This window comes from Oncorhynchus nerka, linkage group LG4 (genome assembly GCF_034236695.1).
Source record: "Oncorhynchus nerka isolate Pitt River linkage group LG4, Oner_Uvic_2.0, whole genome shotgun sequence".
Classification (NCBI taxonomy): Eukaryota; Metazoa; Chordata; class Actinopteri; order Salmoniformes; family Salmonidae; genus Oncorhynchus; species Oncorhynchus nerka.
This window is the reverse complement of record NC_088399.1, coordinates 10,568,787-10,586,000: the sequence shown is the minus strand read 5'-3', so window position 1 is coordinate 10,586,000 and position 17,214 is coordinate 10,568,787. Positions and strand designations below refer to the sequence as shown.

At 43.8% G+C, this 17,214-nt stretch overlaps 1 protein-coding gene across 2 annotated transcripts in view; it reads right to left on the bottom strand.

The window, feature by feature from the left end:
• The window catches only part of ror2 (receptor tyrosine kinase-like orphan receptor 2), a 162,346-nt gene that overhangs the window by 143,755 nt on the left and 1,377 nt on the right, over nt 1-17,214 (bottom strand). The window lies entirely within an intron of this gene.

Here is a 17,214-nt window from a genome sequence, read left to right as displayed (position 1 = left end):
GTTCTGGCTCCGCCCCAACTAATTGTTTTTTTGGACCAATCAGACGGCCCCGAATGCGTTGGTATTCGGTGAAGGGTCGGAGAGGTACTCAGATCCAGACTCATTGAGGAGAAGAAACTAACGTCCGTGGACGTGGTGTAGTGTTTGGCCCGGAGGAAGGAGTCTGAATAACCAGGCAAACATGCCATTGTTCTGTCATCTGTTGTGTGTCTCTGTTGACTGGTCACATGGTTTACGGGCCCTGGGCTGAGGACAGAAGTGTACTGGTCCATTAAACTCCAGCCTCAATGCTGGGATACAGACGTGTAGTACTGCATAACTATGTCCCCTTGCTTTTACCTCCTTAATAGCCTCTCATCGCTACACCTCTTCTTCTGTGGACAATAATACAAGACATTGTGATCTTAATCTAATCTGTAAACAAAAGTGTGATATAATGATACAACGTCCTATAAAATAGTTTAGAATGTCAGAATGAGGAGCTGTCTGGTTCAAGGGCGACTCTGGGTTATAGGACTAGTTATAGCTATGCTCTATTTTCACAAGCGTGGTCGTTCATGGAAAGGAGAACTCTCATTCTACAAACGTGTTTATCCTACCAAGAGATAACCATAATTAGGGGTGTTTGCTGAAGGCAAAGCATGACTATATTTCTTTCATAAGCTAGGTTTCCATCGTCTAGCTAGGTTTCCATCATCTAGCTAGGTATCCATCATCTAGCTAGGTATCCATCATCTAGCTAGGTATCCATCGTCTAGCTAGGTTTCCATCGTCTAGCTAGGTTTCCATCGTCTAGCTAGGTATCCATCGTCTAGCTAGGTATCCATCATCTAGCTAGGTATCCATCATCTAGCTAGGTATCCATCATCTAGCTAGGTATCCATCATCTAGCTAGGTATCCATCATCTAGCTAAGTATCCATCATCTAGCTAGGTATCCATCATCTAGCTAGGTATCCATCATCTAGCTAGGTATCCATCATCTAGCTAAGTATCCATCATCTAGCTAAGTATCCATCATCTAGCTAGGTATCCATCATCTAGCTAGGTATCCATCATCTAGCTAAGTATCCATCATCTAGCTAGGTTTCCAGCCAATTGTGCGGCTCTCTTTTATTTTAAAGTTTTCTACTCCGCTAGCCAGCACCTCGCCTAAATAGATGTGCGTTTCTTTTTCTTCTAGATCGTTCCAGCCAATGGGTGACAGATTTTCAAATATGATAAAAATCTGCATAAAGTACGCACTTCTTCCCACCAGAGATGTTTCCATCAAATGTACTTGTTGCCGATAAAAGGCTGATGACGTAGGGCACAAAAAAATTACTTTTGCGTTTAAATTCACATGTACGGGATAGAAAAAATACAAGTTAAATGGGTTCCCATCGCATTTTAACACTGATGGTCCTCACAAATAATCAATTGCATTATATAGTGAGCGTGCCCACTATGGTATTGGCACGTGCATTCTAGCCAACAGTGTGCAGATATTGTAATGTAGGCTACCTGCATGCTGGATAGCCTACATGATGAAATTATTATGGCCAAAAGATAAAAGATTTTTGTCAAACTGCAGCCAAGCATCGAAGATCATGTCACCAGAATTAGACCCTGGATATTTATTGGAAAGGAGCATCAGGCTCATCACCTTGGACTTTCACCTCCCTGTGAAGTTCATCATCATTTATTTGATCTGTAGCCTAACATGGTTTCCTGACGAGTCGTAGTGGGAGGACCGCACAACATGTCATCGCGTGACTCTCCTGACTAGTCGTAGTGGGAGGACCGCACAACATGTCATCGCGTGACTCTCCTGACTAGTCGTAGTGGGAGGACCGCACAACATGTCATCGCGTGACTCTCCTGACGAGTCGTAGTGGGAGGACCGCACAACATGTCATCGCGTGACTCTCCTGACGAGTCGTAGTGGGAGGACCGCACAACATGTCATCGCGTGACTCTCCTGACGAGTCGTAGTGGGAGGACCGCACAACATGTCATCGCGTGACTCTCCTGACGAGTCGTAGTGGGAGGACCGCACAACATGTCATCGCGTGACTCTCCTGACGAGTCGTAGTGGGAGGACCGCACAACATGCCATCGCGTGACTCTCCTGACGAATCGTAGTGGGAGGACCGCACAACATGCCATCGCGTGACTCTCCTGACGAATCGTAGTGGGAGGACCGCACAACATGTCATCGCGTGACTCCAACTTTACTTCCTTATGATGGTTATTATATCCATATTTACGCATAAAAGCATTTCCACTGACGTTTCTCGCATAATTCATATTACAGACACAAAAAGATCCCATCTTGTCTAGCATATTTTGTTTTTTGATTTGTAAAGTTTACTGAAAAATGTTCTGTCATGATGATTATTTTTTTGTTTAGAATTTTACCCCTTTTTCTCCCCAATTTCGTGGTTTCCAATTGTTTAGTAGCTACTATCTTGTCTCATCGCTACAACTCCTGTACGGGCTCGGGAGAGACGAAGGTAGTTTAGTAGCTACTATCTTGTCTCATCGCTACAACTCCTGTACGGGCTCGGAAGAGACGAAGGTTTAAAGTCATAGCATTTATAATAGCATTTTTGAACTACAACAATATTTAAATGAGCTCCCAATGCATTTCAGTGGCAATTAAAAAAGGTCCATAGACTTAACATTTTTAAAACAATTTAAATCTCCTCTTTCGCCGATTAAGCTATCAACTGCAAACCAACATCGAAATGTTCAGACTGACCCCTTAGATTGCTTGCATTCCAAATGTTGATAACATTTATACTTTTTGAACAAAAACCATTTAAATTAGCACATTAACATGGGTTTGAATACAGGGGTAGCTATTCAAAATGGTCATGCTCATTGGCCAATTAAGCTACAAAACCAACATTAAAACATTTAGGCTATCCTAAATTCAAATTCTTAAAAATCATTATCAACTATAACAACATAAATTTGCATATATTAGCTCGCCAACAGTAACTTTTGAACCATTCAAGCTAGAGACCAAACCTGTGGTAATTAGCATAACACTTAATGGATTCAATACAACAAATAAGAACACGGTGGTAGGGCCTCAAGTGGTGCAGCGGTCTAAGGCACTGCATCACAACAAGCGTCACTACAGACCCAGGTTTGATCCTGGGCTGTATCACAACCAGCTGTGATCGGGAGTCCCATAGGGCAGCTCACAATTGGCCCAGCATCGTCCGGGTTAGGGGAGGGTTTGGCCGGTGGAGCTTTAGAATGTAGAATGTTTATTCACATTATGTTAACTGGCTCATGCAACAGAATGTATTTTTTTGCAATGTCAGTAGAGTTGAAATCAACAAATCACAGCACATATTTTACATCTTGCTTTGCTCCAATGGGTACACTCGCAATGGCCGACAGTCCACCCATTATGCCATCATTGACTTGAACGGGGCTCCCTGTTCTATCCGTTCTATTTCTATGGCAGCGCATGCAGTCAGGAGCGGAGCGAACAGTTATTACGGTGACCATGGTCATTTGGCTGGCCAATTACCGTCATCTAAACTTCCCAAGACCGTCACAGCCCAACAAATCATTGATGTATGATTTATGAGCAAGTTTGAATTCCTTTATAACTTTTTATAAAATGTTATGTAAATCTGAGCCTTTCAAGGACAAAAATGCCATCCCATACATGCTTTTAATGTCTACTTGCTACTAACCTAATGTAGCAGGTGTAAAAACACACCAGAGTGGAGTTCCCTTGTTAGGTTGAAAATACCGTATCCCTGAAAACCGGATGTTAGTGTTTTCTGGCGACCCTGCATAGGCTGACTTGCTACTGGATGCTTTAAATCCTTTGGAAACCTCTTAACAACCAGATGATGTGATTAAAATTTTAAAAACAAAGTCAGAAAAGTAAAATCAACAGTTGAGACGCTGCTTCTCGCCCTGAGGGGTCGTTGTGTTTGTATTACTAAGATGTTAATACTGAAACAAACACTTCCATACACAGCTCCTGCCGGCTAAGAGCAACTTAAACAGAACAAGAGGAAAGCACTCCAAACATCGAAATTACATAAAAACATGTCGTTTTTGAATGACGTCACACACTTCTGCAACCCCATTGGACGACAACCAAGCGCTCAGAAAACATGATCCTTGTCATCTGTCTCTGATTAATTAGGGAGCGGAGAGAGGAACTCTGGGTAATTGTACGCTGCTAAGTTTTCTAATGTAATCTAAAATTGGAGACCACCAGTGGAAACTTGGCTTTTAGGCAGCAGGGGCAATACAAACACCCAACGACGATCAATTCATCAAACCACTTACTGGTGAGCACAGGTTGAAAGTTGAAATTTCACTGTGGGAATTTGGAAGGAATTTGTGGAGTTTTTTTCCCCCCATGGCTGGTGAACATGACATCAGAACCCCACAGGCCCCTCCTCCCAGCTCATAACGTCAGGAACCAGTGATGGTGGAGGTCTGTAATTAGAAGCATATGCACCAAACATAAAAGCATCAACGGGCATTATTGGTTGTTGCAGAAAATGCGTTATAAAAGTCCAAGATGGTTTCTTGAACATGGCTTTGTTATACAGTATGGGCTCTTCTAATTGGCTCCTGTTCTGGTGTATGAAGCCATGCTGGGTTTTAATTACATCTCCTTCCTGCATTTCCCATCATCATTTCTGAGTAAGGAAAACCAAATCAATCATCAATCAAGCCAGTTAAATCATTCACTGTGCTGACCTTGGCTAGTAGCTCTATTTCACTTCAGTTCAGACAACAGACATTAGGAGAAAGCTCTTCCACATTGTGATAAACATCCCGTCGATGGGAATAGAGCAGCACGTTTACAGTGTTGCTAACACACTGGCTGTGTGTCTGTAGTTTTTACATTTGCAGCGAGATTGTATCGCTTGTCTGCGTACAAATGGAATTCTCCCCCCATATTACCGATTCAGATGCTATCTCCCCCACCAGCGACAGAGCTCGCCCTCATCGTCAAGGTAACTTACGCACGGTAACTTCATCCCAGTGGCTGGGTTAAAACAACAATGGCCGTCTCGTAAAATGGAGGCACTGCCCTTTGAAGCCTTGGCCATTTGGAGGCCTAAAAAGACAAAGATAATAAACGAGGTGAGGAATGAAAGCTGTGAAGGGGAACCATCTCCTCATGGCATGTTGCATTTACATTTTACTGGCTCCGAGATAAAGTTAGCGCAGTGCTAAACAGAGTATTGTCACCTGTGTTCTGTTACCGATGAAGGACATTGGATTTGGACAAAAACCCTCAATATTAGTGAACATGGCATGCAGTGTCATCTACTGTTTTCCGTCGGTCTCGTTTCCTTTATCCTGACAGCTAGAGTATGCAGACATTACCTCGAGTACATCTTTCCGGTAGTGAATAACGCTCTCATTGCAAAAGGGCATATTTCATTAAGCACAAAGCTTTGTAAGTGAATGCATTTGGGCTAGCGGGGAAAATGTCTCCCCCATTCCTTCCCAGGCGCCCTCCATCACCAAGCTATGATTAACAAAGCATCTGTGTGAGGAGGGACAGACTTTATCTAAGGGGCTTGTTAAACCCCCCACTACGCACATGTCATTTCCGCACGTTCGCGGGAGACTGTTTTTTAACTCTTCTGTGAAAGGAAAACAAAGCACTTGGGAAAAAATTGGACAGGGTCGATCCACTTGGAAAGAGAATGATATGTTCTCATTTGGGGTTGTTGAAAACATTCGAGCTATCATGCTTTTTCACTGGTTGTGTGTATGCTAGTGCTTAGGCTACACAAGGGTTTGAAACATCACTGCCAATTGTTGACAAATGTTGAAGGTTCTTCCTGGTTGGGATGTTGGTGCCGTTCAATCATTTTTTTACATTTGTTTGGTCACTCCACTTTATTGACTTTCACTGCAGAGAATATCAGGATCAAAAGGAGGCAGTGGAGAAGTACACGTGTTTGGAACGTGTTTGGAACGAGGCCCATTTGTTTTAATTAAGTTAGGGGAGGAAGCCAAGACAAGAGCCCCGGGCTGGAGAGAGAAATATACAGAAACACACACACACAAAAAAATAGCAGTCGACTTTAAACAAGGTTACACAGTTGGGGAAGTATGTGCTATCAAACATGAGACAACGTCCTGTGACTGTTTACGAGGTAGATTAGGAACAGATCGGAGAACACGGCCTAATGGTTTATTACGGTCCCAAACAGCTTGCAATCTAAACAGACATTTGCCAGGCAGGCACATGTGAAAATTATTTAGAAAAAATAAATAAGCTGTAACACTCATTCATATTACATGAGAAGTGAAAATACTTGTGTCATATGAAAACTGATTAGGACATATTAAGAAACTTACTGTAAAATATTCAGGGTTCACTGAAATCAGAGTCAGAGCAAATGCAATTACCTGTGATGATGTCATTTGGAGAATAAACGAATGCAAAAATAACGATGACATTTGAGCTAATGTCCTAAATAAAAATAGTAATTTGTATCTGTGGCAAATCAAATCAACACTAAACAACAAAAGACGTGTAATAAAAATGCTCCTTCACCTCTTGAACTTAACTTAGGTAATCAGCCTGATGAAGTTCACATTCTGCCTTTGTCTCACTGATGGTCACAACACCACAGTTCAGGGAAATGCTCAACACACTCCATTCAGGAATGTGGTCTAATAAATAGTAAAAAAAAGTCAACAGGAGAGCGCATCCATTTTTCAAACACTGTCAAAAAACACTAGGGCAGGACAACGAGGGTCTACAAGCTCAAAACTCCTTCCTTGCCCCGTGTTAACTCTCAAAATATCTCTGATGCAACACCCCAGAAAGCCAGCCTGTCTAAATTCAAAGAAAAACATTACTGAAAAGTACGAGGGGGTTGGGTTGGGGGACATCTTCTAAACTTCCCAACCAGGAATCTGAACCAAACACTGCTGGTTGAGTCAGGGAAATTCCTCACGCCAAGTGAAGACCTCAAATAAACCATCCCCATCTCTCACGCCACCGTTATCACCTCACATTCTTTTATTACATTCCTGCATTTTAAGTGTCCTTCCTCTTGTCCCGGCTTTCATGTTTATTACAGAGCTGGAGTACCAGTGGATGAAATACTGGGCTCTTGGGAACACCTGGTGCTGGGGTGGTGGATGGTAAAACCCCTTTGGATTCAGCTGGTCAGGTATGTGACGGACAATAATGGAAGCCACACCTCACCTTCATTACCCTACAGCACATGTCAAAAGTCATTCCACGGAGGGCCAAGTAGCTGCGGGTTTTTCGTTCCTCCCTTGTACTTGATTGATGAATTAAGGTCACTAATTAGTAAGGAACTCTCCTCATCTGGTTGTCTTGGTCTTAATAGAAAGGAATACCCCCAAAACATGCAGTTCCACCTCAAAAAGCACCAGAAAGAGGTTTGACACCCACCATCTCAGATAGTAACTACTACAGAAACAAACAGTACCGATTATCATTCCTGAAAAAAATTATATGTCAACAAAATAATGTTATCTGAGAAATTAAGCTAATTTATTGCACCCAAATTGGCCATTTAAAATGTATAGGATTCAGATCATATTCAATACATATAGTACCCGGCAAACGATTTGGAACAAACTTCCTCCTACCAATGAGTAGCCTGATGGAGAAATGGGCTAGGGACTAAAACGTTGGGACAACCCTAATCGGGGAGGCAGGGTGGCCTAGTGGTTAGAGCGTTGGACTAGTTGCAAGTTCAAACCCCAGAGCTGACATGGTACAAATCTGTCGTTCTGCCCCTGAACAGGCAGTTAACCCACTGTTCCTAGGCTGTCATTGAAAATAAGAATTTGTTCTTAACTGACTTGCCTAGTTAAATAAAGGTTAAAAACATTTTTTTTTAAATTGATGGCAGTCTTCTGTTTTTCAATAAAGTTGTCAGGAAACAGCTTCATATGTAGTGTGATTAGTGACATTTACCATTAAACCCAACGCAACCCAATTACAAAACAATGTGTGTTTGGGACTTTAACCATTGAAGACCATACTATTGAAACCATTACAACTGTTGTAGCCTAATAGTTTGCTTGTACATCAGGAATGGTCGAACAGTAACTGGAAGGGAATAAACCACACACACACACACAGACAGACAGACACAAAGGGGCCGTTTCCTGGACACAAATTAAGCCTAAGAGAACGACAAACTGAATCCCTTTCATGGAGGACTGGTTTCTATGGTGAGGATGACCACACAATGTATTTTCATCATGAGAAAAAGCTATTGGTTTTCTACCCAAAGTCGCAAAGAAAATGTGGGATTGGCGTGGTTGTTGGGGTGTGGGGGTTGGCGTGGTTGTTGGGGTGTGGGGGTTGGCGTGGTTGTTGGGGTGTGGGGGTTGGCGTGGTTGTTGGGGGGTGATTGGCGTGGTTGTTGGGGTGTGGGGGTTGGCGTGGTTGTTGGGGGAGATTGGCGTGGTTGTTGGGGTGTGGGGTTGGCGTGGTTGTTGGGAGAGGTGGGATTGGCGTGGTTGTTGGGAGAGGTGGGATTGGCGTGGTTGTTGGGAGAGGTGGGATTGGCGTGGTTGTTGGGAGAGGGAGATTGCCGTGGTTGTTGGGAGGGGGAGATTGCCGTGGTTGTTGGGAGGGGGAGATTGCCGTGGTTGTTGGGAGGGGAGATTGGCGTGGTTGTTGGGAGGGGAGATTGGCGTGGTTGTTGGGAGGGGAGAGATTGGCGTGGTTGTTGGGAGGGGAGATTGGCGTGGTTGTTGGGAGGGGAGATTGGCGTGGTTGTTGGGAGGGTGGGATTGGCGTGGTTGTTGGGAGGGGTGGGATTGGCGTGGTTGTTGGGAGGGGTGGGATTGGCGTGGTTGTTGGGAGGGGAGATTGGCGTGGTTGTTGGGAGGGGAGATTGGCGTGGTTGTTGGGAGGGGAGATTGGCGTGGTTGTTGGGAGGGGAGATTGGCGTGGTTGTTGGGAGGAGATTGGCGTGGTTGTTGGGGGGAGATTGGCGTGGTTGTTGGGGGAGGGGCGTGGCATGTTGGGGGTTGGCATGGTTGTTGGGGGGGTTGGCGTGGTTGTTGTTGGGGGATTGGCGTGGTTGTTGTTGGGGGATTGGCGTGGTTGTTGTTGGGGGTGGGGATTGGCGTGGTTGTTGGGGGGTGGGATTGGCGTGGTTGTTGGGGGGTGGGATTGGAGTGTTTTTTTGGGTGGTTGTGGCATGTTTTTTTTTGGGTGGTTGTGGCGTGGTTGTGGGATGGTTGTGGGTCCGTGGGTGGCTTGTGACAATTTTTGGTCCAGATCGGATGTTGGGTACTATAGTTATTGAATCCTATACATTACAATGGCTAATTTGTATGAAATCTGAGATAACATTTTATTATTATATCCTTCCTGTTTGGCCCTGTCCGGGGGTGTCCTCGGATGGGGCCACAGTGTCTCCTGACCCCTCCTGTCGCAGCCTCCAGTATTTATGCTGCAGTAGTTTATGTGTCGGGGGGCTAGGGTCAGTTTGTTATATCTGGAGTACTTCTCCTGTCCTATTCGGTGTCCTGTGTGAATCTAAGTGTGCGTTCTCTAATTCTCTCCTTCTCTCTTTCTTTCTCTCTCTCTGAGGACCTGAGCCCTAGGACCATGCCCCAGGACTACCTGACATGATGACTCCCTGCTGTCCCCAGTCCACCTGGCCATGCTGCTGCTCCAGTTTCAACTGGCCTGGGCCCTAGGACCATGTCCCAGGACTACCTGACATGATGACTCCTTGCTGTCCCCAGTCCACCTGGCCATGCTGCTGCTCCAGTTTCAACTGTTCTGCCCTACTATTATTCAACCATGCTGGTCATTTATGAACATTTGAACATCTTGGCCACGTTCTGTTATAATCTCCACCCGGCACAGCCAGAAGAGGACTGGCCACCCCACATATGCTCTCTCTAATTCTCTCTTTCTTTCTCTCTCTCGGAGGACCTGAGCCCTAGGACCGTGCCCCAGGACTACCTGACATGATGACTCCTTGCTGTCCCCAGTCCACCTGACTGTGCTGCTGCTCCAGTTTCAACTGTTCTGCCCTACTATTATTCGACCATACTGGTCATTTATGAACATTTGAACATCTTGGTCATGTTCTGTTATAATCTCTACCCGGCACAGCCAGAAGAGGACTGGCCACCCCACATAGCCTGGTTCCTCTCTAGGTTTCTTCCTAGGTTTTGGCCTTTCTAGGGAGTTTTTCCTAGCCACCGTGCTTTTACACCTGCATTGTTTGCTGTTTGGGGTTTTAGGCTGGGTTTCTGTACAGCACTTTGAGATATCAGCTGATGTACAAAGGGCTATATAAATACATTTGATTTGATTTGATTATCAACAAAATAATGGTTTCAGGAATGCCAAGATTACCTGTTCCTGACTAAAGAAACAATTTCAGACAATTCCAACGGCACATTTTCTAAATGTTCTAATTTCATCTAGGAGAATATTTCCCTCCCTTGTTAAATATCATTTGAAGTCATTTTCCTTACCGACATCCGTCCTTATCTTTATTTTCAAGTTACGCCCATCCTCTTTGTACACACCCCTGGCTTTGACCATCTTTCACTCCCTGTAACTATCATCTGACAGAGTCCTATGATCCCTTTTACGATCAAAACAGACACGGACAGAGACAGAGAGGCAGAGAGACAGAGGAGAACGAACCAAACCTAGGAGGTTATGACAATCTTCTAGACTTTCTGATTAGCCATCTTGAATGCAGTGTATTGTAGTAAATACAGTCACTTCTAACATCATTAAAAGTATACTAGCTATGGAATGAGCAATTTCCTCCACAAAACACCCTGAGCTGTACTAAAGGGGAGGTACTGCTGGTTTTCTTATGGTCCTTCTCAGCAGGAGTGGTTCTCCTTCACTGTAGCACCGAAGGCAATTAGTTGGATGTGTTCACATTATGGGTAAATAGACACGGCTCTGTTTTACATGCAATCAAGATCATTTTGCCCAATCAACGACGTCAAATGAATGTTCCAGCCAAATAAATAAAGAGCACTGCAGGTCACGGACAAAAATCTTTAAGAGTGCAAGCTTTTTCAATCATTGGCTAGCCTGGCTTTCTGTTGAATAGAAGCTAGGTCCAAGAAGGTATAGTTTCATGTGGAGGAGAAACTCAAGGTAATTTTCACTGACTACAATGTACTAAAGTAGTCATAATAAATTAGTTGCGATTTAGGTTTCAGTGCTGTTTTTTTGCCATCATAAATCTGACTGAAAGATACAAGAAAAACACAGCACTTAAAAACGGTAGGAGAGAAATTCCACAAAAATACTCACATCGATGTTGAAATTACAACCAAGAGTTCTAGACCCCTGCAGAGACATACACAGAGGCACCAAAGCAGAGCTGTTGGTGCTAAAGCAACGGCATTAATGACACGTCCTTGGTTTATGGTTTTCTACTGATGAAATATGATCCGTTCTTGGAGGAGACTGGTACAGCAAAGCAGATTTTTAGCGATTTAAGAACATTCAATTTGCCTGTGTCTACCTTTCTATTCCTCATGCAAAATTCCAGATTGAGGATGGGGGGGGGGGATATATAAATCGCTCTCAAAACATTTTGAATTACCTTCACATTAGTGTTGCACCAGGGACAGAGGAGAGATCCAATTTTCCAACAGAAGGCCACCGCATTAATATTCCTTTCCACTGAAAAGTCCATGTTCATCTTTGAGTTTGGTTAGACTCTGACCTTTTCCCTCACTATAAATCACTGGATCTCCTAGTGTGGTTTTCAACCATCTTGAACCAAGTTACTCCTAAGAGCTGATCTGAGGTCAGATTTTCCTTTTAAGATATGAATTCCTTTTAAGATATGAAGAGTAAACTGACCCTAGAACAGTACGGTTTACATTACCACCGCCTCATCTCATCGAAACCAGTGCAACAGAATCTGTAACAATTTAGATGTTCCTTTACAGATGATTGAGGCCTGGTGTTCACTATTCGACTAACTAAACACATGCCGTCTGTTTCATGTATTGAGAGCCATCTGTAGCACGCAACAACTAGGCCAACTTTTACAGCTATGGCGGACGAAGACAAACAGTTACGGATGTCAGCGGAGTAGCAGTTGACTTTCAATAAATCTATGCATATAGTTTGTTGAACATCTGAGAAGCTGTTGGGGACTATCCAAATAGGGCTGTCCAGATTACATGAATGTACACAGATTCTGGTGTTCTTTTATGGCCTACTATTTTACTTCTCTGGTTTACTGATGCCCTAACCTAATTTAGAAAACGATTCAGCTTAAATCGGAGTGTAAGTCTGAAGGTTCCAAACAAAATGGGGACCAAGAGATCCAAGTTCAAAGAACTACAACCAAGCTGAGAACAACAACATGTAATGGTCTTGTTACACGTTTCAGTTTGTTCATGTTATTCTATGAAATAAGGGGGGAATGAATGATACAATAGGACTGCTGTTGGTTTGTGTCAAGCCTTTCTTAGACTTCCTCTCTACTCCGTGACCGCAGCTCTGAGCGACTATTCCGGGGCTGTGCTTTGGGTGGCCCAAAGAAAATGTTACTATGTGGCTTTAATGCGGTGCGTGGATGAATTAGGGCCCTCCAACTGCCAGAAGAACATCATAAGTTTCAGAGTCAGCACAAATTCCACGGACGTTAGTCATCCAACAGAATGGCTTGGAAAACTCTCAAAATGTCAAGAACAAGCTTGGCACAGAACGGTGTCAATCACACCAAGTAAAATGAGCACCTTGTGTAAAAATTTTAGGTGTGAGAAGACAAATGATTGACACAAATAAATACATATTTTAGAGAGAGAGAGTTCTATTTTTGTTTATTGATTAGAATGCAGGAATTACACGGAGGACATATGGAATATTTTTTCTGATTAAAAAAACATGTCAGTTACACCAGGGGAAAACTTTACTCAAATATGACAGACTAGTGGGGATGTGACAATACCAGTATCACAATATTTTCCCACTGTAAAATAAAAACACAAATCAGACTAAACTCTTTGATCCTTTAAAAACCTGCTGTATGTTTAAAATATGCGCTATAGCTTGGAAAATACATAAATGTGACTCTGGATGAGAACAGAATGATGTTTGTTTCCAACATTAGGGCTATTTTCCTAAAGAAGTTCAATTTACTTTTTATTTTGTTCTTTGCCACGATACTAAACGATATCCCAATACTGGTGTCATCCTGGACCTACTAGACTAGTATGCCTTTAAATCCATTTGATATCAAACCGATTCAAATTAAAATATCATGGACAACACGTAACTGTGTTCAGGGGTTGGACAATAGACAGGGTTAGACATCCTATATTTTCCTAGTCACTAGCATGACTAGAAGCCTAGCAAGAAAGGCTGGTTGGGACCCTATAGATGTGCCTTCTAATAGCATGACATAAAGCTCCACCTGCTCTTGCAGGAGGCAGATCAGCCCTTTTGTTTTCCATGTCGCTCTTCTCCCTCTATCCTGGCATCTTTCAGCACTCCCCACATGTGTCAGATTATCTAATGACGTGATGCTGAGATCTCATTTCCAGCCAAGGCCCACCTTGATTACAAATGGAGCTCTTCTCCCACAACTACAGGTATGCCTAAGAAAAGTCGCGTTTCGACAACCCAGCATGGCTTTCTCGTGGGTAATTAATCCACCTGGGATGCTTCGTCTGGGCCCGTATTCATAAAGAGTCTCAGACTAGGAGTGCTGATCTAGGATCAGGTCTCCCGGTCCATGTAAATGTTATTCATTATGATATAAAAAGGCAAAACTGATCCTAAATAAGCACTCATACTCTAAGACTCTTTAAGAATAGGGGCCATGGTCAGTTAAAGCTCCGTGCATGATCAGCATTGAGGTTTCTGTGTTTGTATTTTTATTATTTGGGATAAGCATATAGGGAACCACTGGGAGAGGGTTGAGTTGATAGCGGAGGAGGAAAGGTAGAGGGTTGGGGGGAGAGTTGATAGCGGAGGAGGAAAGGTAGAGGGTTGGGGGGGGGAGTTGATAGCGGAGGAGGAAAGGTAGAGGGTTGGGGGGGAGAGTTGATAGCGGAGGAGGAAAGGTAGAGGGTAGAGGGAACCACTGACCACAACCTGAGAACGCACAATGAGGCCTTCATTCTGACAATGTGTTCTCTATGCTGACATTGCATGTCATCGTTGAGTTTGAGTTTATTTTTTATTTTTACAGGGACAGTGCACATTAATCAACGTTTCAGTAAAAGTGCCGGTTTTAGCCAGCCGGCTCATTTTCAACCGCAGTCCCTGGGCAGGTTATTAAAAACAATTACAATATAGACAATAGTAACATAGAACAAGCAAGACATAGCAACATAGGACAAGCAAGACGTAGCATACAGACAGAGCAACATAAAACAAAAAGCAGCAAGACAAAATTCATAAAAGCAACAAAGTGTTTCCACACCTCACAAGCTACAGACAACAGTTGGTGCACATCTACATGGGTTTCGTGTGATAGCTGCTCGGTCGTAGTGACACACCATACCTTAGCCTCTCCTCCTCGCTCCTGTTCTGCTAGAGGGGAGTGCTGTGTACATCAACACGTCAACTACCATGTCAGTTTCTGTTCTCTCAGTTGTCACCAGCTGGTAATTACAGAACAAAGGAGACAATTACTGTTCTCTGCACACTGGCAACGAACTACTCCTTGTAGGCATGAGGGCACATTGATATGAACCCCCTCCATGTGTTGAGTTCGTGAGTGAGATGAACATTTATATAAATATCCAAATCTAGACTATGCCAATCAGGAAAGCTGCCAAGCCTACAAAGGTATGCCTAACTATGCCAAATTGTAATGTATTAGAGGACAAACAGATGTAAGCTTGCCAAAATTGCATTTGCAAGCTATGTTATTGGCATGGCTCAAATATTATGAAAAATGAAGAGTGGGGATCAAAACTGTTGTTGAGATGCGGGGGAACCCGGAGCAGGGAGCAGCTTTGAAGATTTCCATCCGCGGCCTGAGTTAACACTAGATTAGCTGGCTGAACTCTGGCTAACTTCTCTACCACGTCCAGTCCCACTACCTCTCGCCTTACTTCACAGCTCAGCTGCGGGAGAGGAAAGGGAGAGGGTTGGGGAAGAGTTGATAGCAGAGGAGGAAAGGGAGAGGGTTGGAGAGTGGATAGCGTAGGAGGAAAGGGAGAGGGTTGTGGGGGTTGGAGAGTTGATAGCGGAGGAGAAAAGGGAGAGGGTTATGGGGGTTGGAGAGTGGATAGCGTAGGAGGAAAGGGAGAGGTTTGTGGGGGTTGGAGAGTGGATAGCGTAGGAGGAAATGAAGAGGGTTGTGGGGGTTGGAGAGTTGATAGCAGAGGAGGAAAGGTAGAGGGTTGGGGAGAGTTGATAGCGAATGAGGAAAGGTTGGGGGAGAGTTGATAGCGAATGAGGAAAGGGTTAGGGGAGTGTTGATAGCGAAGGAGGAAAGGGTTGGGGAGTGTTGATAGCGAAGGAGAAAAGGGGTTGGGGGAGTGTTGATAGCGAAGGAGGAAAGGGTTGGGGGAGTGTTGATAGCGAAGGAGGAAAGGGTTGGGGGAGTGTTGATAGCGAAGGAGGAAAGGGTTGGGGGAGTGTTGATAGCGAAGGAGGAAAGGGTTGGGGGAGTGTTGATAGCGAAGGAGGAAAGGGTTGGGGGGAGTGTTGATAGCGAAGGAGGAAAGGGTTGGGGGAGTGTTGATAGCGAAGGAGGAAAGGGTTGGGGGAGTGTTGATAGCGAAGGAGGAAAGGGTTGGGGAGAGTGTTGATAGCGAAGGAGGAAAGGGAGAGTGTTGGGAGAGTTGGTAGTGGAGGCAGTAAATAAAAAAATAAAAAGCAAAAAGAGAAACCTGCCCTGTTTGTAACTCTTCTTCTGCCAGTCCCCTGCCCTGTGACTATTTTCAATAGTTCCCCTCAATAAAATTGCACCATGTGAGGCAGTTCTGTTCATAGCATCACTGGTTGTGTGTTGTGATTGTAGCAAAGCTATTGGTTAGTATTACAAACACATATAAGTGATCCACTACCATGAGAAATGTGTTTATTATGCTCTTAATCTAATTCAAATCACTAAATTAGGAGGAACCTCGTTGCAACGCCAAGCATGGTCTGTTTACTCTACACTGAAAAAGGGGCCAGACATCAATCATTTTGACCTGCTGTTACTATTGCAAGTTTTAAACTGCATTAGGGTTGGGCACTGCAGAGAGAAACACTGGAAAATGTATGTTATGGTTTTGCTTGCGATGAAGAAAAAAAAATCAAATGTATGAACACAAAGTTGTTTTAGAAGTCAATAAATAGGACCAGTTATCACCAAGTTGGCATACCTGGATATTGCCAAGGCTTGAACATACAAGGAGGACACCAATACAATGAGTGGAGCAGCGGTATAAGGCACTGCAGCTCAGTGCTCGAGGCGTCACTCGACACCCTGGTTCGAATCCAGGCTGTATCACAACCGGCTGTGATTGGGAGTCCCATAGGAAGGCGCACAATTGGCCCAGCTTTGCCAATGTTTGGCTGGTGTAGGCCGTCATTGTAAATATGAATTTGTTCTTAACTGACTTGCCTAGTTAAATAAATAAAATAATAACCCATATAGCCTTTAATGTAAACAATGTTTTCTCAAGAAAAGTCATACAAAAGGTACATTTAAAAGACAATGTGTGCATAATCATTCTAGTTAAAGAGGACAGACATCAACTCAAGACTAAAAGACAGCCTCAACACATTCACATTCTAGAAATCAACTACTCTTTAGAGGAGAAATGCTCCTTTGTTCGATGGTAAAGACGACAGGCCTGTAAGTTCAAGGGCCGGTTATTAGCAAGTGAAACTATTAGCATGTCAATGGGCCAGTTTGAATATCCCCCAACACCTTTTGATGGGACGTGAGTAAGGAGCAGAAGAGGTGAGCCTTCTGTGGATACCCCCTGCCCCCTCTCACCCCCTTCACATACCTCCCCAGGCCAGGCCAAGCTGTGCCTGGCCCCATCAACAGGCACTTTTATTCTATTTATACCCAAACCCCTGGATGAGAGACTGTTGCGCCAGCCAGTAAAAAAAAAGAAGCCTGCGTGACCAGTAGCCTATAAATGACAGAATGTGTAAAAACGAACTAACCACCACCAGATGAAAAGAGCAAATCCTTTAGCTTGATTTTGTCATAAAAAAATTAAAAATCCTCTGCAATTGAAAGCAATTCCATAG